The sequence below is a fragment of the Pleurodeles waltl genome, chromosome 12 (genome assembly GCF_031143425.1).
Source record: "Pleurodeles waltl isolate 20211129_DDA chromosome 12, aPleWal1.hap1.20221129, whole genome shotgun sequence".
Taxonomy (NCBI): domain Eukaryota; kingdom Metazoa; phylum Chordata; class Amphibia; order Caudata; family Salamandridae; genus Pleurodeles; species Pleurodeles waltl.
In genome coordinates, this window is record NC_090451.1 from 201394466 (window position 1) to 201418701 (window position 24236).

Genomic DNA, 24236 nt, shown 5'->3' on the forward strand with positions numbered 1-24236 from the left:
AAGGCAACAAAAAACACATATCAAGATTCAAAGTAGTCTTCTGAGACTCTCAGACCATATTTAAGAAAAGTGGCAATCAGCTATGATACGCCACTTTTCGTGCACCCCGCTTACCGCACCTAACGACACCATGGTTATACCGTCCGTATTTATAATACGGTGCACCATGCGGTTGTTAGCACAATATCTTCAAATGTTTTGACACTATTGAGGCGCTTTGCTACACTAGCATCAAAAATGTTGACGCAAAAAAATGCACGGAGGCCCTTGGGTTACGATGGGAGCTTCATTTTTACGCCTGCTCTGAGCCATTTTTACAGGCCTCCCAGTGCCGGAGCACCCCCTTGCATATATTATGCATGGTGCAGGCATAATGTGGCACAAGAGGTTACAAAGTGGTGCCATGCATGCATTGTGCCACTTTGTCAGTATGGTGTGGCAGAAAAGCCACTTTAGTGCCCCCTTAACATTAAAAAAAATTACTCTATGGTGGCGCTAAGGTGGCGCTAGGAGCTCTTAAATATGCCCCTCTGTATCTAAGTGCCCAGCACCATGAGTGAGAGTGGTAGAGATGGCCTTCATTGCACACTCAAGTGACCATCAGCCACAAGTGAGCTTAAAAGAATGATTTCCTGGAGGGAGGTGCGTCTAGACAGGTCCAGGTTTAGTCTACCACAGCCATATTGCAGCACTTTGATGTATAAATAGTTTTAATGGCGTGAGCTCCGGGACTTACCCGCTTAGGGCGCCCTACACGTTACACCTAATCATTAAATCAGGAAAACGGAAAGATAGGACACGAAACTAAAACCGCCCCCGGAGATCGCGTGTGATTACTTGTATTGCACTGCGGCGCGCGCTAGCAGCACGAGAGGAAAGCGGAGTGCTAGGCAGGAGGCCTCGTAGTACAGAGGCACGCACAAGAACACACTCAAAATTCCTCCTTTCTCGCGATTAGCAGTGTCAATGCTTAGCAATGCTGACAGTGGTCCAGTGGTATTCAAGTTTCAGTCGTGTTCGAGAAAGGTAACTCCATTATTATCCAGTTACATCCATGCGCAACATTCTCAAAGATGACAAGAAACTGCCATTGCTAGAAGATGTTGCACCTCACCGTCCTCATCAACGAACCTCTCCTTTCCGTGGCCGGGAGAAGCTTCAACAGCATCCACGAGGAGGCGACGTGGAGCTCAGACTGAGACAATAAGAGAGTGAGCTCATTACACTGATTAGGTGAATGGCGACATCCTAACTGCGTAAGTCACGGAACTCACTCCAACAAAGCTGTGTATGTGCTCTGCCTGCACCCACAGCCTGGACTGAGCGCTCTCTGCATTGCACTCTGTTGTTCCCAGCACTCTCTCCCCGCACTGCACTGTGACCAAACATGACTCATTTCCTTCATTGAGAGTTTTCTACACTGCACTGTGTGCCTTCCGGCGCTGCAGCAGCAGTATAAACAGCACTCTCTGCACGCGCTGCCCGGGGTGACAGTCCTCTACATTGAACTGTTGTTCATTACACTCTCTTCCAGCACTGCAGTGTGTTCAAACATCGCTCATTGCCTTCACTGAGAGTTTTCTGCACTGTGTTGTTCACAATACTGCCTTCCGGCGCTGCAGCAGCAGTATCAACAGCACTCTCTGCACGCGCTGCCCGGGGTGACAGTTCTCTACAGTGCAGTGTTGTTCACTACACTCTCTCCCAGCACTGCACTGTGTTTGCACACTCTTCCTTCACTCATTGCCTTTATTGACAGTTCTCTGCAAGGCCCTGGGTTGCTGTAAGCCGATCTGCACTGCACTGTCTCTCCTCGCGGTATCCTCTTTGCATAGCACTGCCTGTGTTCACAGCACTCCCTCCCCGCGCTGCACTCTCCCTGCACGCCTGCCTGGCTTCTCTCTACTGCACTGTCTGTATACTCTGAGCCTGGCCTGAGAGTTCTCTGCAGAGCACTGCGTTGTTCACCGCACTCTCTCCACGCACTGCACTGTGTTCGCGGCGCTCCCTCCCTGCACGCGACGCCTCGAGAGGGGAGTTCGCTGCGCATCACTGTGCTCTACGGATCTCTCTGACCTCAGTGCCTAATTTGTAAAAGAGTGAGTACAGGTGCCCAGATGTCTGCTCAGATGCTCGCGCCAGGTGCAATTTAAGGTCGACGCGCTAAGTACCAAGGCGGCTATTCTCAAACCCAGTCCTGACCCGTGAGTCCACGATCAGACGCCCCTGACCCATTGCCTCAGCCCTGCAAGTTCTTACCTTCTCCTATTGTGATGGTTTTGCCGGCCTTCTACCCCTCCGTGTTTCCGAACTGCGTGTTTTCTCTCTTCGCTCGGAAAATGTCTGATGTGGGAAAATAAGCGACTAGTTCCCGAATATAAGAGCCGCTGCCCCCCACCGGCAACCACCGGCTCAAGTTAACCCCTGTGTCCCTGTGCTGCATTGTGTTCACAGCAGTCCTCTGCCTGCCGCTGCCGAGGTGCAGGGCTGTGTGAAACAAATACCCCTTTCCCTGACACTTGGTCCCGAACACCAGACCACACAAATACAGCCTCCCTAGTCACAGGGAGAAGTTCTGAGCCACAGGGACCTTGGCGAGCCCCCTGTGCCCCCGCCTTTTGGGCACTGAGCTCCTGAAGCAGCGCAACCTTCGTGCACACACAATGCTGCTGCGTATTCAGCGGTTTAAGTTCAATTCATCACTTCTGCTTCTCCGGAATTGTTGAATAAACGATTGAACAGGTGGATGGAAGGGCAGATAAGGAAACGATGGGAGGTTGTATGGGGGAGACATGGGATGGATGGATTCGGTGGGTGGGTTATGGATGGATGGGTTGGTGGGTGGATGGATGGATTACTCCAACTTTAAACGCCGTGAGGAACATTAGCTCGGTTCAGAGTTCGTCAGAGTATTAAAGAAAGTATCCATGCAAAAAGCGAGCAGTATGGTTCTCGAGCCACCACAGGCAGGCGCCAATAGTCTTCGGGGAGTTCACTGCTGCACCCCTAGAGACTTCGCGATTAAATTATGTCCACACGTCGAACGGCACCCCGAAAAGAGTTGCAAAGAAATAAGTCTGCCAGTGTTCGGAAGACGAATTGGCGTCCACTCCCTGCCCTACCCCAACATCTTAAGAAAGCCCGGAAGCCTCTGCTCAGAAAGCGCACAGTTGACCCACGAGTTGTCGGCGCTATATAAATGGCCATATCGCTACACAACCAAACATAACATCCGTTTCTCCAGATAACACATCTGCTAAACAAATGCCCCAGTATGGGATTGTCACGAGCTGCTGCGATGCATCCAGTAAAATCCACTGCTTTCAGGGAACGCTGGACCTTGCGCGTAAGTTATCGTCTGTGGAATGAGGATGATTGAGATCCAACCCCGGCTTCCCCTGAATGACTGCACTGTGTGATCTTAAGCTAAACACTTAACTTCTTTGTGCCCCAAGTTTCGATACCTGCCAGATTTGGGAGCAGTTAACAATAACAGTTTAATTACAAACATTGTAATTTACAATGCCCTCCAGCTCACAAGACGTGGAGCAATGCCTGCAGGAATTAATTCTGAATATTTCCCATTATTGATTTACATAGAACTGCCGCCAAGGGGTGAGTCTACACTTCGACAAGGAGACGGAAAATATGTATTTCAGTCCATTTATCCGGGTGCACCTACCTTAGGGGTGTGCGATCGTGTATCCGTTAAATGGACAGAGTCCCATGAGGGCGGGGAGGGGGTGCTGAGGTCTCCCCTGGATTCGCTGCGCTCCCCCTCCAAGATGCGCCCTCGCGGAGATCCCTGGAGCCTTTTGCGTCCTTGGAGCCTTTTGCGCGGACGCTGGCAGTTATAAGGGAGCTTGTCCTCCGCTGTGGGTGATCAACCCGGCGCAGCCAGTGGGAGGGACTGCTGCCCCCCCCCCATCGGCGTGTGCGAGAGGCTGGTGAATCACCACGCGTTGGGGGGTTGGGGGTGGGCACCCCTCGGGTGACACAGAGTGTGAGCGCCATAGTGGTATTCGGCGTACATAGCTGAGTCACACCTGTGGGTGACGCAAGGTGTCACCTGCAACAGGGATATTCGGCATACATAGCGGACACACACCCCTCGGGTAACACAGGGGTATCCGGCTGCAAACACAGCAGACACACACCCCTCAGGTGAGACGTGGTGTGATCTACCACAGGGTCATCTGGCATACATAGGTACATAGGTGAGTCACACCCCTCCGGTGAGGCATGGTGTGACCTGCCATCGAGGTATCTGGCATCTACAGCGGACACACACCCCTCAGGGTTACACACAGTGTGACCTGACACAGGGGTATCCGGCATACAACGCGGACACACACCCCTCGGGTGACACAGGATGTAAGCCGCCACAGGGGTATGCGCTATACACAGCGGACACACACCTCTCGGATGACTCAGGGGTATCCGTCATAAATAGCGGATACACACACCCTCTGCGTTACATGGAGTGTGACCTAGCACAGGGGTATCCGGCATACATAGCGGATACATGCCCCTCGGGGTTACAAAGGGTGTGAGCTGCCATACTGGTATCCGGCATACATAGCGGAGTCACACCTCTCCAGTGACACATGGATATCCGGCACACATAGCGGACACACCCCTCGGGTGACACAGCATGTCAGCCCACAGGGGTATCCGCTATACACAGCAGATACACGCCCCTCAGATGACTCAGGGGTATCCTGCACACATAGTGGATACACAGCCCTCAGGGTTACATGGGTTGTGACCTGTCACTGGGGTAATAGGCATGCATAGCGGACACACACCCCTGATGGTGGCACATCGCGTGACCTACCACAGGGTATCCGGCATGCATAGCGGATACACACCCCTCGGGGTTACAAAGGGGGTGAGCTGCCATAGGGGTATCCGGCATACATAGCAGATACACACCCCTCGGGGTTACACAGGATGTGACCAGGCATGGGGGTTTTACGGCATACATAGTGGATACACGCCCCTCAGGTTTACACAGTGTGTACAATGCCATGGGCACACATGCTCTACTGGTATGACAGGTATACATAGTAGATGCGCCTCTCAGTAGTACTTTGAGAAGACACTCACCTCAGTGATCACAGGGTATAACCACCCCCACCCCCAAATCCCAGAGTGTACACGAGTACACCTGGCATATACAGTGGACGCACGTCTCTCAAAGTTACACAGTGTATACACTGCCACGGGGCACACCGGCTATACTCGTATGACAGGTATGCATACTAGATGCACTCTCCCAGGGGTTCATAGAGGGCACATTCACCTCCGCGAGCATGAGGTGTAACCCGCTCCAGGGGGGGGGTTCGCAAGTACACCAAGCATAGGTAGTGGGCACACGCCTCTCAAGGTTCCACAACGTGTAGCAGCAGCAGGGGAACGCCAACTGTCCTCGTATGGCAGACACACATAGCAGATACGTCCTCCCACGGGTACACAGAGGGCACCCTCACCTCAGTGATACAATTGGTGTAACCCGTCCGTAGGGGTTTTCAAATAAGCCCGGAATGCATAGCGGGTCCACGCACCTCAAATGGAACCTTTCACAGAGGAACTTTGAGTGTCCAGGCACGTCTAACCTATACATAATAGGTACATCTTCAGAGGATATGGGCGCACCTACCTCAAGGTTGTACTGAGTGTAACCTGCCACAGGAGAACTCCGGTATACACAGTAGGTACACACACTCATCCAGGGCTAAACACGGTGTAAGCTACCACAGGGATACATATGCCGTACACCGTACACCTATCCCCTATATAAAGTAGGTGCATTTTTCACAGGGACACACAGGGTGTAAACTACCCCAGGGGCACACTTGTAGAAAGGGGGGAGAACTCAACCGAGGTACACACAGGGGGTATGCCCCACAGGCCCTCGTAAGCTTTACCCAGGCCAATGGGAACATCAGTATCAGTTTGTGTGCGCCGAGCCCAAGGATACACAAGGGGTACACCTGTCCCAAGGATACCCAGCGATGCAATTTTCGAAGGGTACCACTGGCCTTACTCCTTCACCAAGGATAACTGAGAATTCAACTAGGTTAGAGATACAGAAAGGGTACAGCCATCCGAGGAAGAAGCAGAGAGTACACTCACAGAGTATACCCACCCCAGGAATACACAGGAATCACACTGAAGTGTGAAATTCCCATGCAGTGCACTCACCCGGGAATGCACACGTTCTACACCTAACACAAGGGCACCAGGAATACTGAGGGTAAATCAACCCCTTGAATACAATGGGTGCACACTTTGGCGTGGCCTTGGGGCTCTGGGCACTTTCCAACTCCACTGCAGTGGGAAAGTGCACGCGACCTTCCTACCCATGCCAGGAAGGGGCAGTTACGTGATTGGTTGAGGAGCCGTACCCTGGAGTGCCCTTAAAAAAGGTACACCGTATACCTGGGACAGGTATTGCCCTGGCCACTAGTGGGATGCTGCACTGAGTGTGCCACCGCCAGAGTAGACTGACCAACCTGTATTACGCCTGATAGTGCATGCCTCTGGAGGTGCACTGGCACGCAGGGTGGCATCTTTCTCACCTTAGCCAACCCTGAGTAAGCCTTCCGCTACCCAAGAGCACCCCCCCAGAGGGCAGAGCAGGTGGTAGACAGAAGGCAGGACAGATGCACAAGGGTGTCCTGTGCCCTGGTAGGGTAACCCAAGTGGGTTTCCCTACCTAGGAGGTCAGCTCGTCCCTGAAGTTTTTCTGATCATCTTTGAGTGGCCTTAGGGCCCTGGATGCTTTCCCTCTGTAAGTACAGTGTGAAAGTGTGCACACTTTCCTACATATGTTAGGAAGTGGCGCCTGTCAGGATGTGCATATTTGCACAATGGTTTTTTCATAGATCTATATACATATATATATATATATATATATATATATATATATATATATATATATATATATACACACTAAACCTGGAATAGCTTACCAGTATTTGCACACTTGCACATTGGTGCTCTCATATGTATATAGGGCCTAGCCCAGCTTGCCAGGATGTACAGGATGTACACACTTGCACATTGTTTTTTTTCATGTATGTACTGAGCCTGGCATAGCTTACCAGTATGTGCACACTTACACAATAGTGTTTTCATATACATAGTGAGCCTGACACAGCTGGCCAGTGTGTGCACACTTGCACAGTGGTGTTTTCAGACAGATACTGAGCCTGTCACAACAGGACTGTATGGGTGCACTTGCACCTTTGTGGTGCTCCCAAAACTTGTGGCCAGCCTGTGGGTGCCCCAGGGCACATGTGTTCAGGGAGTGAAGAATAACCATGTGTGTTTTCACTCCCATCGAGAGCTGCTTTGCCTATATATTAATATGGGGGAAGTTTACAATTAATCCTAGCTGCAAGAATGGTTTGCTGTGGAGCAGCCTCATAATGTTTACTATCATTGGATTCACAATAGCAAACCCTTTCCAATGGTAAAGGTGGCTTTATCAGTAATGCCTTGGAAATGCCAGTTTTAGAAAGCAGGCATTTCTATGTTCTAAAACTCCTTTTGTGTGCCTTTTTAATTCAGCTTAATTCTTCTAGAGGCTGGGGGAAAGCAAACCTATGCATTCCCCAGTGACAGCTATAACATTTGGGCAACTGGAACAGAAGATCTCTGCCATTTGAGGGACTGGCTGGATAAATTGGAGGGAGAGATTTTGACACTTGGCCTCTTGAAGCCAGATCATGGCCCCACTAAAGATTAAGATCTGTATTCTGTCTGCTTCTTAGGGGAGATATCTGTGGTTCAATGGGGAACCCTTTGAACCACCCACAATATCAAAGGCACACTTCAGTATAACTAGGGGGTACCACACTTCAGCAACTTAGAGATACACTTGCAGGAATGCAGGACGGAGACCCTGAACTGCATGGTGCACACTGCTAGAGGATTCTGTTGTGCACAGGAGTATTTACTGCCCTGTGAAGGGACCACGCACCCTTCCTCCATCATGGCTGGCCTGGGCAAACTGCTTGCTGCAGAGTGGCACTTTGAAGCGTGCTCTCCAAGGGCTTGTTTGCTTGCCTCCTGTTCTTTGTCGAGGTATCAGGGCCATCAAAAACCTCCTGTGAGTGGCCTACTCCTTCTACCTCTGCCATCTGGTGAGCGGTGCCCTCCAACACATCTAAGTCGTGTGCTGGCTTCCACCGGTACTAGCAGCGTGAGCGTAGTACTAAGTCATTGTGTCCAGAGACAGGATTTGCCTAGTGTGGAGCCTTCAAAGTACTGCCCGCATTCAAGTAGCATAGCCCTTCATCGTAGAGCCACAACACACATAAGCGCCTGGTTGGTAGTAAGTGGATTCACCAGTTGCGCGACCCTGCATAGTTCGCTTGTCTCGAGTGTGCCGCATTTCTCTTGTGTGACACTCGACGGCATGCTCATTGTGTATGGTGTCCATGTCACTGGTTGTGACTCTCAGAGGTGGGAGCCTACCCAGAGAAGTGCTGCACTCTACCTCATGCAGCACAACTAAACTTGCATCTCTGTGTGTGACCTGATTTGTCTGGTGCAGCTAAAGTCATTGCACACCATACATTGTGCCTCATTCCAGGGAAGTACATGATTGGAAGTAATCGTGTTCAGAAGTGTCTGGTGTGACTCAACTCATCCCGCACTAGACGTTGTGCTTCATTCCAGGATGGGGCTGCATTGGTAACGTTGTTGTGGCTAAGCGGAATTGTCTGGTGTGACTCAGGTCATCGCACACCAGACATTGTACCTCATTCCAGGGAGGCACCGCATTGGTCACTTTGCGTTTGCAATCGGAATAGTCTGATGCAACTTGGGTCATCGTGCAGCAGGCATGGTGCCGATGCCAGGAGAGCATGGAAATTGGTAACTCTTCGTGGGTGATCAGAAAAATCTGGTGCGACTCAAGTCATAGCCCACCCGACGTTGTGCTTCTATCCAAGGAGGTATGGATTTGGTAACTCTTTGTGTGCAACTGGGATGCCTGGGGCAACCCAAGTCATTGCGCCCCAGATGTGGTGCCTCCGTTCCTGGGAGGCACAGCATTGGTAGCTATTTGTGGGCTTGAGTGTCTGGCTTGGCTGGGGGCCACTGTGAACAGTGTGTGTCCCAAGGCAACCCTCTTTTTGTGCTTTACAGACCTGGGCCCATGCCAGAAGGCCGGTGTGGAGACCCATGAGTGAACTTCCTCAGTTGTGGCCAATCATCCATTTGTCAACTGTTGCCTGATCAGCCATCCTCTCTTTCTGCACCACTCCTTTGCCCCAGAACCCAGAATAGTGTAACCACCGATCTCGAGTGGCATAGTACCCCGGGAAAGGTTGCTACATCTCAAGCTCTTCGGGGGCAGGAATTGGTTGGAGGGTGGAGGAAGGTTTGGGTCCAAGAGGGGTCTGCGAACTCACTGACTACTCACCTGCCGGATGTCAGAGCACCGTATTAGGGTACTGGAAGAGAGTGAGTGTGTGTATACTAGCCTGCCTGATATCCTTGGTACCGCGCACGGTGCGGAGTGGATGTGTGTGAGTGATTGCCTGGGATTGACTACACTGCATGCAGGGGTGCCATGCATGTTGTTTATTATTACGGTTGATATTGAAGTTTACCTGTGAGGCCTAGTCCATGAATCTATTTGAAAAGTGCTAAGATTCTTTGTATGTATACATTGCTGCTATCGTTAGGAACTGGGGTGCATCCTATAACTGTTTGATCTTGAATTGGGGTAGTTGATAGGGTGGGTCTCGTGCTGCCAACTTGGTTGCACCACATAAGGGCGCTGGGTGGGAAAGTATAATTTTTGTTCTCACGTGTACATATTGCTAATGTCATATTAACACAGTTGGGCTAAATACTACTAGTTATATTTCTAAATGTGATTGATACCCCGATTTACATGATGTTCGTGTTTTATTAATTAATGTGTGTTGAATACAAACTTTATTTACATACACCTTGTGAGAAGTCTCTTTTGTGACACAGTGTAATTGTTGTGTGGTAGTGCTATGCCAATACTTTACACATTACCACTGTGATAAGCCTGACTGCTCCGTGTCAAGCTACCCAAGGTTGAGCGCAGGTTGTACAGTGAGTGTAATCATCCAGCCCTAACAGGAGTGGTAGGTAGGTTCTGCCTGGATAGGGCCTCGCCTCAGCCAAACAGAACATGCCTCCTCCAACAGTCACACAGTGTGGCCATCTGCCCCAAGGATACCCTGGGGTACAATACCTCAGGAAAACAGGTGGGCTACAGCCTTCCCATAAGGATCTCCCTTGAGGATACAGAGAGACACAACTACCCCAGGAATACAGACTTGGTTCATCAAGGCAAAGAATACACAAGATGTGCACTTACTCATGAGATCCACATTACACTGTCTCAATGAATGCGAAGGGTATGCAACAACCCAAGAGATACACAAGCATGCGACTACGCTGGATATCCACAGTGAGTACACCCACCCCAGAAATATAGAAGATGCACGCTTACCCCTGGAATCTACAACTTGTACACCCACCCCATGGTTACACAGAGTGTGCGACAAAGGGTACAAACCTACACCCTAGGAACAGGGTAGGAATGGCTTATAGGGCAATCAGGCATTGTCCATTGGCTGGTCTGATAGGTCAGCGTGTGCCGTTTTTTTCAGCATGTTTAAGGCCCTGTTATATAGTCTATTGGGATAGTTTTTACTGTTGATGCCCCTGATATTAAAACATGCATGTCTACAGCAAGCTCAAATCCATCCTTCCAAACCTTGCAAAACACTTATACAGTGTGTCTTTAGAAGTTCAAAGCTGTCCCAGTTTGCAAGCAGGGCAGCTTTTTGTAGCTATCTGGTTCACTATTGGGGGCCATGTTTATTTTGGTGCCTGGGCCTATTTTTTGCCCCAATTCAAACCTGCTAAGGAGACACAGGGATACATCCACCCCACGGCTGTGTAGAGGATACTCGCACCGTAGGGAGACACAAATACAATTCATCTGTGGACCCACTGGGAGAATACACAACTGAGGCATGCACACAGTGCACACTTACACTTTGTATGCACAATGTATACAGCAGCCCACAGTTACATATGGTGCAACCCACTCCCTCTATACTCAAGGTGCAGAGCCATCTGATGGGGTCATGTAGTGTGCATTTCCTTCATGGGTGTACAGGGTGTAACTCACCTACAGGAATAAACAGGGTGTACCTTACTGCAGTGATGAGGGAAGTTCATGTACATCTGACCCAAACAGGGCCAACATCAAGCAGAGATTTTCACATAGAGTGTACGCACACATGGGATACATAGGTCCAAATGTCAATGATAGGTATACCAACCCACGATTACACTGAACATACATACACCTGCTCAAGAGTTAGACATGATGTGCACCCACCACAGGCAAGCACATGGGCTACACATGCATCCATGTGAATGCACAGAGTGCACAGCTATCATACTGAAATACAGAGTGCACACCCACCAGAAGGATACACAGTGCATAGACCCACCACACTGGAATACATAGAGTGTACCTCCCATAACAAGATCCATGGACTTCGGTAACTCCTGCTGTATACATGGTGTGTACCTACCACAGTGATTTGCACAATATACACCAACCCATATACACAGCGTGTGCACCTTGCCCAGCAATAGCACTGTACTCCCACAAGTTTAGGGTTTCTTATGTTCCCATACAGAAGGAACCTGGCTTAGCAGTTCGGTCTGGACTGTCCATACATGTCCAATTTGCTCATGGGCGATTTATGTCACGCTTGGTATAATAAGCAAAAACACATGGACTGGAATTCAGCTGAGTAATTACTGGTGGCTGAGATCAGATTAAGCATCCCAACCATCACTGTTTTGCTCTTCTAAATGAGGCATCCTAAGTGTGAAGGGTATGCCCAATCTTGGCCCACACTCATGGTGCCATTTGACTCAAACTGCACCTTGTGGTGAAGAGGGCCAAAGGGGGTCAGTCTTTGCTTGTTTTCCTATCCATCAGGGCCTGAGCTGCAGGTGCTGCTTAGACAGTCCCTGTCTGAGCAGAAGAAGCCTGGCTTGTATGGGGTTGGTCATTGTCTAAAGTGGCACACGGAAAGAAAGGATGAACAGGAAAGTGCCACAATTCAAGAACTCCATCCATTACTTTTTGTTTTGGTTTTCTGAGTGAGACATCCACTGCTGGGGTACACAGGGTACTGAACGACCCCAGGGCTCCACATGGGTTCAACCTTCCAGATAGATGCACAGCAGACACATCCAGCCTGCCCAGTGGCCAATCCTGACACTGCTGAGAGCAGCATCATGATTGGATGGGAGCGCACAGCCAGGGCGCTACCAGGCAGACTGAGAGCCTGTGCCTGCTCTCTCCAGCCCGGCAACACAGTGTCAGGCTGGAGAGAGCACACTGCGCATGTGTGTTTGGCCAGCCTGAGACGGCGGGTCTAACACACATGCACTCTGAGGGGGAGTACTCTGCCATCCGCCCTAATGGAGGAACTGTCCCTGGATATTATGACAAAACACTGCACAAGATTTACAAAGTGGTGAAATGCAAGCATTGCGCCACATTGTGCCTGCGCCAGGCATAATGAATGCAAGGAGGGTGTTTCTCTGTTAGGGGGGCCTGAAAAATGGCACAAAGAAATTGAAAAGATTTCGTTGCGTAATTTTTTTCGCCATTTTTAACACCTGCTCAGAGCAGGCATTAAAAGGCAGCATACAATTGGTTACAGTGGGCCCCTATGTGTTAGCGCCAAAATGTTGGTGTTAATCCTGAACAGTACATCAATGGCGTCAAAAATTCTGACGCTATTGGCCCCTACTCTGCGCCATGGCTCACCTTATATAAATACGGCGCACACATGGTGGTGGTAGTGGAGCGCTAAGGGGTGCAAGAAAAGGGGCGCTGCACTGGGGGCAGTGCCACTTTGCTTAAATCTGCCCCTTAGTATTTTGGAGGAGAATCTTTCTACATCAATTCATAACGTAAGTCGTCATTGACAGGTCTGTGTCATGCCTTCTCGGGGAGGGCGAGAGGAAGACAGATGGAGGTGTGAGACAAGATGTAGGGTTTTCCCAGTCCTGGGAATCACTAAGAGGGAGTCTAGGAGAAGAGAGATACTGTTCTGGAAACCCCCCTTTCTTGGTAGTGTGGAAGGACAGATCTTGGGGGTGAGGGTGTAGGCTGACTCTGCCCCTCGCTGTCTTAGGGGTCGTTTTGATGGGCGGAGAAAGGATGCTCAGCTGTCCTTTCTGAAATGGGGCTGGTTCTGAAAGGACAGCTCCACACGGGCAGGATGTAACTGACCCAATGTCCACCTTACCGAGGTCTCGTGGTGCTGAGAGGAGAACTCCCTGAAGAGTAGGTTGACTAACCAAGGGTACCCCTCACCCTGAGGTGGGTGCTTTGATGGCGCCGTTCCAGGAGCAGGAGGCTTGGTGCCCTCCGGACCTTCATGTATGGTGGTACTGATGTGGGAGGCCCAGGGAAATTTGGGTCACTGCCCACAGCCTGACTCCCGAACTACTGATAATGAGGGGCAGCTAAAAGCCAGAGGGAGGGGTAAGTATACCGATGCTCCTAGTGTCATATCGGGTAGTGCTGAAGGGATAGCTTCCAGAAGAAAGGACCTGGCTGCCATGAGACCCCTTCTCTCACCCGGTACTGCTGACTGGATAGCTCGATGAGGAGGTGCACAGAAGGGACGGGGTCTCTCTCGTCCCACGCCGTGGTGCTGAACGGACAGCTCGATACAGGAGACTGACTTCCATGACGTCTCTCTCGTGCACTTCCGGGTGGTGCTGAAGGGATAGCCCGGGGTTGGCTGGGCAGCTGCGGGCGGATGCCTCCCTCTGCGCGTTGGTTCTGAATGGACAGCTCCCAGCGCCTCTCTCTGGAGGTTAAATAGGGAGCCGCAGCACCGGAGCTCCTGCAGGGTGCAGCACAGAGAGGGGATGCAGCGTATCACAACATACCAGGTTGCAGCACCCTCAAGTAGGCTGCACAAAGGTGAAGACACATAACCAACGGCGCTATGATGTGCAGCATATCACACATTGTGGAGGACAGTGAGCTGGCAAATCACACACTTAGGCCTCATTACAGGTTAAGAGCTACATTCCGATGCCTGGGCGCATTCTTGTTTCACTAGAGATCTCAATTACAGTTGTGTAATAATTGTCACACCCTTGCAGTTTCCCCCTAATAGATTCCAGCAGGACAAAGATGCCGACATTTATCAGGGGAAAAACCCGGAAAAAAACAGAAGATGTGGAATTCGAGTGTCATGAAACGATTCTGCATGTTATGCCTATTTCTCCTGTTGAGTACTCAGAAACAGAGGTACTTACCACAAATGGTGAATATCTCACCCTTTTTCTCCCAAGTCACGAGGGCCAAAGTGCAGAGAGATCTCTGGATTCCTCTGTTTGAGAACAACACAGTTTTAACCATTTCAGGTTGCCTGTGTTTCTGGGAACCACCTCTATACCCTGCATTTTGAAACGACCAATTCAGAAGCTAACTAGAATTTTCAACTGTATTGCTGTCTTACAAAAATATTCTCATACGAAAGTAGATCGCATTAAATAAAAATCTTTAACGAGCATACACAACACAGCTAATACATGTTCTGACCAGAAAATACTTTCATGACCTTTCCCAAGTCGATGATATCAATATGCTTCATGGTCTGTATTATGGTTAAGGCTCCCGGTTTTCCATTTAAACAGATTTTTATATATAAATACAGATGGAAAACAATTTTCCTTTGTCTGTATTTATAAAGTAGAAACATGAAAATATTGACAAATTGTGTGGCGCGGCCCCGCTCCAGCCAGAGTTGCCTCGCCACAACCCTCATCCTACACGACTAGGGCCCGTTTAAGGGGGTGGGGGCGCCCTAAGAAGCGTAAGTACTTGATGTTTAAAGCAGCACCTTGTCCATCCTGGAATGCATAATAGCCGGGCACGAGGTGGTAATAGGTGCATTAGCAGTCACGGCTCACTGATAGAAAGCTTTAGACACCATCTGTCGGGGCCTCCTGGGGTCAGCGCTAAAAAAGCAGCCTGTGAATATCAATGGGTGGCGGGAAGGCAGAGGTCTATTAGCAGGTAGTGGTGTGCTCGTGGCAGATGACAGGCACTGGGGAATTAAAAATCAAACATACCGGTAGTGTACAAACATGATGGTGACCCCATTTAAAGAAAACATTACATTCTTTCATTTATTTAACTGTTTGCGTGTGGAATGTCAACTGCTTCTGTGCAATTAGCTCTCTCCACTGACGTGTGCATCGCAGTCTTTCCTTTTTTTGCTGTTGCATTTGCAAAAATAATTTCCTATTTCCTTTCCTGCCTTCTTCAGTCCACTTCTGTTCTTCCTCAATAATGTTGTGCTTGTTCTTAGGATCACGAAGGGTTAAATCAGGTTGCAGGTAATTTTGAGGAGAGATTTTGTAATGCATTGCGAGTTTGATGCCATCTCAATAACACATATTTCAATCCTTGTCAAAAGGGAGGCTGCACCCCTCATCACCCCCTCGTAAAACGCGCTGCTTAACGTTACTTGTGTAACATGTCCCAGGCATCAGTACAATAAATGCACACTTTTTGTTTAAAATAGAAAGTTCAGTCGTTCCTTGTTTTCAATTTTGTTTGATACATTTTTAAGTGCGTGCAGTCTTTAAAATCTCTCCATAGCCCATCTCTTTGACGTATTTCATTTATTTCATAGCACCTCTCTTACCACCGTATGGTGTTCGAGCACTTCACCTCACACACACTTACAGAGACAACGAATCATATGTGTAAATCAGTGTATAGAAATATTACATAAGACAAAGGGGTCTGACTACAACATGTAGGGTTCACATGTCATCTATGCTGGGAGGCTTTTTTTAAGAATACTTGGTCTGGGAAACATAAACTCAGGATTCAGAATGTAACACACTGGTTAGGGTTAATTTTACAAATAACAATTTAGTTCTGCCCAAACAAATCCTTTTTAGCATAACTAGCATAATTAAAACCTGACAAAACAGAGAAGTATGTATTGTGTTTACTTAATTTGCCATTTATACAGATATATCTAAACCTATAACAAACAAGAGTGAGGGTGTATTAACTATTTAAATAAATGTGAAAAAATACTTTCTACAGCGTATTCTTTTGCTTGTGACAAAATAAATGTGGACAAATACAGATACAATGACCAAAAACGAAATATGGATAAAGGCAGATGGAAATGGTAAAAAAAATACTCCAAAAACAGGAGCCCTAACTATGGCAGAGGAAATAGCTGGATGTAATTGGAGTTAGTAGGTTTGAAATGTCTTCCATGAATCAGTCACGAATCCATCGTTTCTCCAAAGTAGTACTTATAGATGGAGCAAAATGGCCACAGCACACAGAGAGTAATGTCCAACAATGAAGCAAGAAAAGGTGTTGCTGGAGTGGTTCTGTGGGTTAGGAGAAGACCCTGGTAAGCCTGAAAAGTGACCTGGAAGACGCGTAGCTATGAGTTATCCGGTAGTCGCACGAGCGTGTGTTGAGGACTACTGGATAACTCATAGCTACGCGTCTTCCAGGTCACTTTTCAGGCTTATCAGGGCCTCCACAATCTTCACTATCACACATGCCTTGTACCCACGTACCTGTAGCTGTCTGACGCAGCCATACTAATTACAGTTCTTACCATCTAACTCAGCCCACTCTACTGATCACAGAGCAACTTCGCTATTATACGCCACTACTTACTTACTTATACCAGCGGCCCCAGCCTTGATGAAGTCACCTGTGTGACGAAACACGTGTTGGCTGTATCTCCACGATGATTCAATGCTTTAGAAGCACCTACAAATAAAGACACCACCTACCAACAGGATTTGAGACTCGTTTCAACATCATTCTTCTCCTAACCCACAGAACCACTCCAGCAACACCTTTTCTTGCTTCATTGTTGGACATTACTCTCTGTGTGCTGTGGCCATTTTGCTCCATTTTGTTCTAGGGTACTCCCAGTACCTACTTTGGTGCCTACCGGGCAGTAAGGCACCTGGCCGTTTTGCACCGGACTTTACTCGTATCTATCTTGTTTAAACTATTTGTTTACTGCATAGAAGTGCGGCGCCTTTCACCCTTACTGCCCTCATTTCTCTAGTACTTATAGATCTCAAAGAAAAAATGTCCCAGATGTACTTGCTTTTCTGTTATTCTATTTTACATTCAGGCTTCATCTCAGTTGGCGATGGCTAAGGTACAATAACACCCCCTCCTGCTGTTATCAATTTTCTGGTGCCTGGTGGCAGTTCAGAGACCACATCAGCCTATGAACTTTGCATTTCTCTCACACACATCCTGCCCTAGTGCTTTCTTGTCTGCTGCTGTGGAGAGAGCTTCTGTTGGAAAGGGAGACCAAACAAAGCAGACTTTCTGAAGCTAACGACACAGGTGATCCAGACTGCAGCATCTGCAAAGATTCAGACTGATCTAGCCGCTATTTAGACACATTTTCAAACCTGAATTGTAAATCAAGTTATCATTTTTGTTACACCTGACACGCTGAGGCGGTGTTTCCCCAAACATTTTTGCTTTTTCTCACAGGTTTTGCTGATTCTCTCTTATTGGCCTTAGGGCTCTGGGCACTTTAGCACTATAAGTACAGTGTGAAAGTATGCGTACCTTTCCTACATATGTTAGGAAGTGGCGCTTACCTGTGTGTGCGCACTTGCACCTATGGTGTTCCTAAACATGTGTCCAGCCTGTCAGAGCAGCCCTGAGTGAGTGCGCTTGCATCTATGGAGTTCTTAAACATGTGTCCAGCTTGTCATAGCAGGCCTGTGGGTGTGCGCACTTGCACCTATGGTGTTCTTATACATGTGTACCGCCTGCCAATGCAGGTTTGTGTGTGCACGTATGCCTAGGGAGTGAAGAATGCCCATGTGTGTTTTCACTACATATGAGAGCTGCTCTGCCCACAGGTTAACAATGGGGGAAGTTTACAATTACTTCTAGCTGCAATAGTGGGTTGCAGTGGAGAAGCATCCTAATGTTTCCTATCATTGAATTCACCTTGACAAACCTCTTGTTGGTTGTTTAGTCCAGAATAACTTAGAAATGCCACTTCAAGAAAGCATTTCTATGCCCTAAAACGCTTTTGTGTGCCTTTTTACACAGCAGGCTATGGAAGTACATCAGTTCATTCCCCAGCAGCAACTATAAACCTTGGGGACACGAGTGGAACAACACACCTCTGCCATTTGATCACCTGGCTGGATAGACTGGAGAAAGAGGTTTTGATACTTGGTCTCTCAGGTCCAGATCATGGCTCCTATAAAGATTAGGATCTGCATTCCATGGCCTCATAGCAGACAGAACTGAAATATAGGGGAGACAGCTGTGGTTCAAAGGGGAACCCTGTGAACCTCCCCCAAATTCAAAGACACACTACAGTATAACTATTGGTGCCACATAGCAGCAAAGGAGAGATACGCTTGTGGGGACGCAGTAGCAGAGATACTGGATTGCATGCTGCACACTCCCAGAGGAATCTGTTATGCACAAGGAGTAATTACTGCCCTTGGAAGGGACCACACAAGTGGTTGGCCTTGGCTGAGTGCCTGCAGCTGTGTGGCACCTTCAAGTGTGCTCTCCAAGGGCTTGTTGGCTCGCACCCTGTATCCTGGTGGAGGTCTCAGGGACATCATAGACCCCTCATGAGAGACCTACACCTTCTACCTGTGACATCTGGAGAGGAGTGCCCTCCTAAGGGCCCACATAGTCTGCTGGATTCCACCTGGTGGCAGCGGTTTGAGCGATGAACTAAGATTGTGCCTGGAGACTAGATTGCCCGGTGCAGCGCCCTCAAAGGACTAGCCCCATTCGAGGAGTATGGCCCTTCACCATGGGGCCTCAACAAGCATAAGCATTTTGTTGAGCAGATCGTTGGTGAGCGGATTCACTGCTTTCAGGACCCCAAATGGCCCAGTTCATTGATCTTTGCCACATTTCTCTTGTGCAACATGTCGACTGCATGCTCATTATGTACGGTGTCAGATTCACAGGTTGCAACCCTCAGATGAGGGGATGTACCCATAGCAGTGCCGCATTCTACCTTGTGTGGCACTGCTAAACTTGCACTTATGTGTGTGACCAGAATTGTCTGGTGCAATTCAAGTCATCACAAACCAGATGTTGTGCTTCATTCCAGGGAGGTGCGGAATTGGTATCTCTTCGTTTGTGATTAGAATTGTCTAGTGAGACTCAAGTCACCATGTACCAGACATTGTGCTTCATTCCAGGGAGGTATGGAATTGGTAACTCTTTGTGTGTGACCGAGATTGCCTGATGTGACTCAAGTCATCGTGCACTAGACTCTGTGCCTCATTCCTGGGAGGGATGGAATTGGTACTCTTCATGTGTGATCGAAATTGTCTGATGCGACTCAAGTCATGGCACACCAGACCTTGTGCCTCCTTCCAGGGATGGACAGAATTGGTAACTCTTTGTGTGTGTCTGAAAATATCTGGTTGACTCAAGTCATCGCACACAAGGCATAGTGCCTCATTCAAGGGAGGTTCGGAATTGGTATATCTGTGTGTGTTCGAATTTGTCTGGTGCAACTCAAGTCATCGTGCACCACATGTTGTGCCCCATCTCCTGGGGGGTGCGAAGTAGCTGATTCCTGTACTGGAGTGCCCAGTTTGGCTGGGCGATATTTTGAACGGCTTGTGTCCTACGGTGACCCTTTCCCTGTGCTTGGCATAATAGGGTCCATGCTGGAAGACAAAGGGCAGAGACCTTTGGGGGAACTTTGTGAGAGGGATCCAAACCTCCATTTGTCGACTGCTGCCTGATCAGCCTGTTATCTATGTTTTTTTACCCCAACTTTTACCCAGGACCCTGAATAAGTGTGACTCCTGCCACGATCGGCCTAGTACCTGGGGAAAGATTTCTTCCATCTCCATCCTGTGGAAGAAGGGTAGTAGGGATTGGTAGAAGGGTGAAGGAGTGTTTGGACCCATAGGGTCTGCAAGTACAGTAACAATTGACCTGCAGGATATCAGCGCCCACCTAAGTGCCCACATTGTCTGCTGGTTTCCACCTGGTAGCAGCAGTTTGAGCGTGGAACTAAGATTGTGCCTGGAAACCAGATTGCCTGGTGCAGAGCCCTCAAACTACTGCCACATTCAAGGAGCGTTGCCCTTCACCTTGTGACCTCGAAACACATAAGCAACTTGTTGGTGGTGAGCAGATATACAGGGTAGTGGGACCCCTCGTGGCCCGCTTTAACGATCGTGCCCCATTTCTCTCGTGCAACACACCAACTGCATGCTCATTGCGTACGGTGTCCAATTCACAGGTTGCGACCTCGGAGGTGGTGGGGTACCTGTAGCAGTGCTGCATTGTTCCTCGTTTGGCACCGCTGAACTTGCACCACTGTGTGTGACTGGAATAGTCAGGTGCAACTCAAGTCATCACGCACCAGATGTTGTGCCTTCTTCCATGGAGGTACGGAATTGGTAACTCTTCATGTGTGATTAGAATTGTCTGGTGTGGTTTAAGTCATCATGCACCAGATATTGTGTCTCATTTCAACGAGGTGTAGAACTGGTAACTCTTCATGTGTGCACAGGATTTCCTGGTGTGACTCAAGTAATCACACACCAGACATTGTGCCCCATTTCAAGGAGGTACGGAATGGTACGCTTTGTGTGTGATCGGAATTGTCTTGTGCGACTCGAGTCACTGCGCACCAGACATTGTGCCTCATTCCAGGAAGGTATGGAATTGGTACTCTTCATGTGGGACCGGAATTGTCTGGTGCGACTCAGGTCATTGCACAGCAGACGTTGTGCCTCTTTCCAGAAAGGTATGGAATTGGTAACTCTTGTGTATGACCGGGATTGTCTAGTGCGCCTCAAGATATCACACACCAGTAGTACCTCATTCCAGGGAGGTACGGAATTGGTAACTGTTCATGTGGTTCGGGATTGTCGGGTGCGACTCAAGTTTTTGTGCACCAGACATTGTGCCCCATTTCTAGGGGAGCAGGCAGGAGTGGATTCATGTACTAGAGTGCCCGGATTGACTGGGCGCTATTGTGAAAGTAATGTTTCCTTCAGTGACCCTCTCCCCGTGCTTGGCAGAACAGGGCTCTTGTCGGACCTTTGAGTGAACTTTCCAAGTGGGGGCCAAACCTCCAATTGTCAACTGCTGCCTTATCAGCCTGTTATCTAGTTTTATTTCTCCCACCTTTCCCCAGAACCCTGAATAAATCTGACTACGGCCACAATTAGCCTAGGACCGGTGGAAAGGTTTCTTTCATCACCCTGGGGACAGGGTAGTAGTGGTTGGTTGAAGGGTGGAGAAGGGCTTCGGCCCACAGGGTCTGCGAGTACAACAACAACTGACCTGTCAGATGTCAGTGCACCGCATTAGTGTGTTGGGAGCGATTGTGTGCGAGTGCGTGCTATACGAGCCTGCCTGATATCCGTGGCACTGAATAGCAGTGTGGAGGGAGTGTGTGGAAGTGACTGCCTGTGATTAACTGCACTGCACAGCAGTGTTGCCGTACATGTTGTTCAATTCTCAAAAGATTATCATGGTTGACATTAGTTTTTACCCGTGCAGCCTATGCCTACGAGGCTATTTAAATATTTTAAAGTACTGTAATTATTGGTGTGTACACATTGCTGCTACCGTTGTGAACCAGGGTGCACCCCATAACTGTGTGGTATTGAAGTAGAATACTCATGCTGACAACGTTTTGCCCCGCGTGAGGGCCTCGGAAGAGAAAGTAGAATTTTCCCAAGCGTACATATCGGTGATGTTGTTTTAACATGGTTGGGCCTAGTATTGCTAGTGATATTTCCCAATATGCTTTATGCCCAGAAGTACATGACTTACATGTTGTGTTAGTTAATGTGTGTGTTGAATACAAATCTTCTTTTCCAACACAACGTGTAAGTCTCTTTTGTAACGCTCAGTGTATTTATTCTGTAAGAGTGCTCTGCCAATGCTTTACACATTGCCCATGTGATAAACCTGACTGCTCTGTGCCAAGCTGCCCAAGGGTGAGTGCATGTTATTCAGTGAGTGTAATCACCCATCGCTGATGGGAGTGATAGGTTCTGCTTGGCTTGGGTAGGCTGGCCCCTGGAAAAACCTACCATATCCATGTCTGAAAACTAGACATCTGTGGGAGTCCAGGGTGGTGTGATTCACATCCATCCCATTCCATTTTCCTACTCACAATGCCATGCAAACCTCAAATTGTGACTAAAAACATAAATTTTTCTTCACATTTCTGTGATGGGAATTTCCGGAAGTCGCAGGAATCCACAAAATTATTACCACCCAGGATTGTCCCACTTCTTCCGATAAAAATGCTGTGCCATGTGTGTGGTTGGATCTAGTGCAATGGACAGGAGCGGACCCAACCAATGCCAATATGAGTCCCTACGCAAGGGTTCCTATTGCCCTTAGTTTGATAAGTTCCTGTCACGGGCACTAGGTTCAACCACACAAGTGGTGCAGCATTTTTATCGGCACAAGTAGGTCAATGTTGGGTTGTAGGAATTTTGTGGAGTCCTGCAGATTTCAGAACTTTCCATCACAGAAATGTGAGGAAAATGTGTTTTGCAGTCAAAGTTTGAGGTTTGCAAGGGATCCTGGGTAAAAAAGCCTTGTGAGAGCCACATAAGTCACCCCACCCTGGATTCCCCTAGATGTTTAGTTTTCAAAAATATATAGGTTTGCTAGATTTACCTTGGAGTCAGCTGAGGTAGGCCCAAAAACCACAGAAACCCACTTTGCCAAAAATGGGTAAGTTCTACATAAAAAACTTTGATGTATCCATGTCGCGTTTTGGGTAGTTTCCTGTCGTGGGCACCAGGCCTACCCACACAAGTGAGGTACCATTTTTATTGGGAAACTTAGGGGAACACACAATAGTAGAACAAGTGTTATTACCAATTGTACTTCTCTGCATTTGCACCTTCCAAATGTAAGACAATGTGTTTGAAAGAAGTAATTTTGAGAAAGATCCTCTGTTTTACATGCTAATATGGGTACCCACAAATTCTGAGATGTACAAATAACCCCTGCTTCTAAACTCCATATCTTGTGCCAATTTCACAAATACACTGGTTTCCTTGATACTTATTTTTCACCATTTATATTTTACCATATGAATTGTTTTATACTTGGAAAGCAATGAAAAACCATTGCAAGGTGCAGCTCAGATATTGGCTATGGTTACCTCGGGTTCTTGGTGAACCTACAAGGCCTATTTATGTCTGCAACTAGAAGAGTCCAGCGGGCATAACAGTATATTGCTTTTAAAATCTGCTATAGTTACAAAGAGTTACAGATGAAAACATAGACACAAATGGCTTTTTCTTAAAAAACGTAATTTCAATATTTTTTTAATTTCACCTGTTACTTTCTATGGAAAAACCTTGAAGGATCTACACAAATGACCCCTTACTGAATTTATGTCTACTCTTCAGAAATGTATTGCTGTCCAGGATCCACCACTGGTTTTATACCCATTTCTGCCACTAACTGGAAAGAGGTTGAAAGCACCAAAATTAGGAAAAATGGCCTACATCCTAATAAAATACTAAAACTGTTTGAAAAATATGTTTTCTGATTGACACCTGCCTGTTCATGAAAGCTGGGAAGATGGTGATTTTAGCACCACAATTCCTGTGTTGATGCCATTTGCAGGGAAAAAAGTCAGACACTTTCTTCTGCAGCACTTTTTTTTACCATTTTCCCCCAAAACTCAAAATATAACTATATTTAGCCCATATTCTTGGTCCCCTAAAGAGAAATCCAGAAACCCTAGGTATCTTCAGAATAGTCAGGATTTTGGAAAAAAAGGACACAAATTTGGCATCAATAGCTTATGTGGACAAAATGTTATGGGGGTCTAAGAATGAAATACCCCAAAAAGGTAAAAAAAAAAAGCTTAGCACGGTGGGGGAGTAAAGGCCTCCCAGCAAAGGGTTTAGGATGGCAGCAACCATCACTCCTTGCACATAGTCCTTTGTTTATGTTTTACAAAGCTGGGGATTTTAAATATGATGCCCATACGAAGAGTTAAAGTTCAGATCAAGGCCTGTTGAGGCCGAAACCGTTGGCGTTTTTTTGTCTTATTTGGCCAAGAAATGATTTCTGCACACCACCAGGAGTGCTGCATTTT

The 24236-nt window shown here is 48.0% G+C and overlaps 1 protein-coding gene across 2 annotated transcripts in view; it reads right to left on the minus strand.

Annotated features, from left to right (window-relative positions):
- LOC138268280 (thyrotropin-releasing hormone receptor-like) overlaps positions 1-4031 on the minus strand; it is a 140364-nt gene extending 136333 nt beyond the window's left edge. The window contains exon 1 of one of the 2 annotated variants that reach the window (XM_069217774.1): positions 3683-4031. The gene's annotated coding sequence lies outside the window, so the exon portion shown is untranslated. Of the gene's footprint in view, positions 1-2259 lie in introns of both variants that reach the window. The other variant, XM_069217775.1, reaches the window with a different exon arrangement.
- Positions 4032-24236: the final 20205 nt, after the last annotated feature.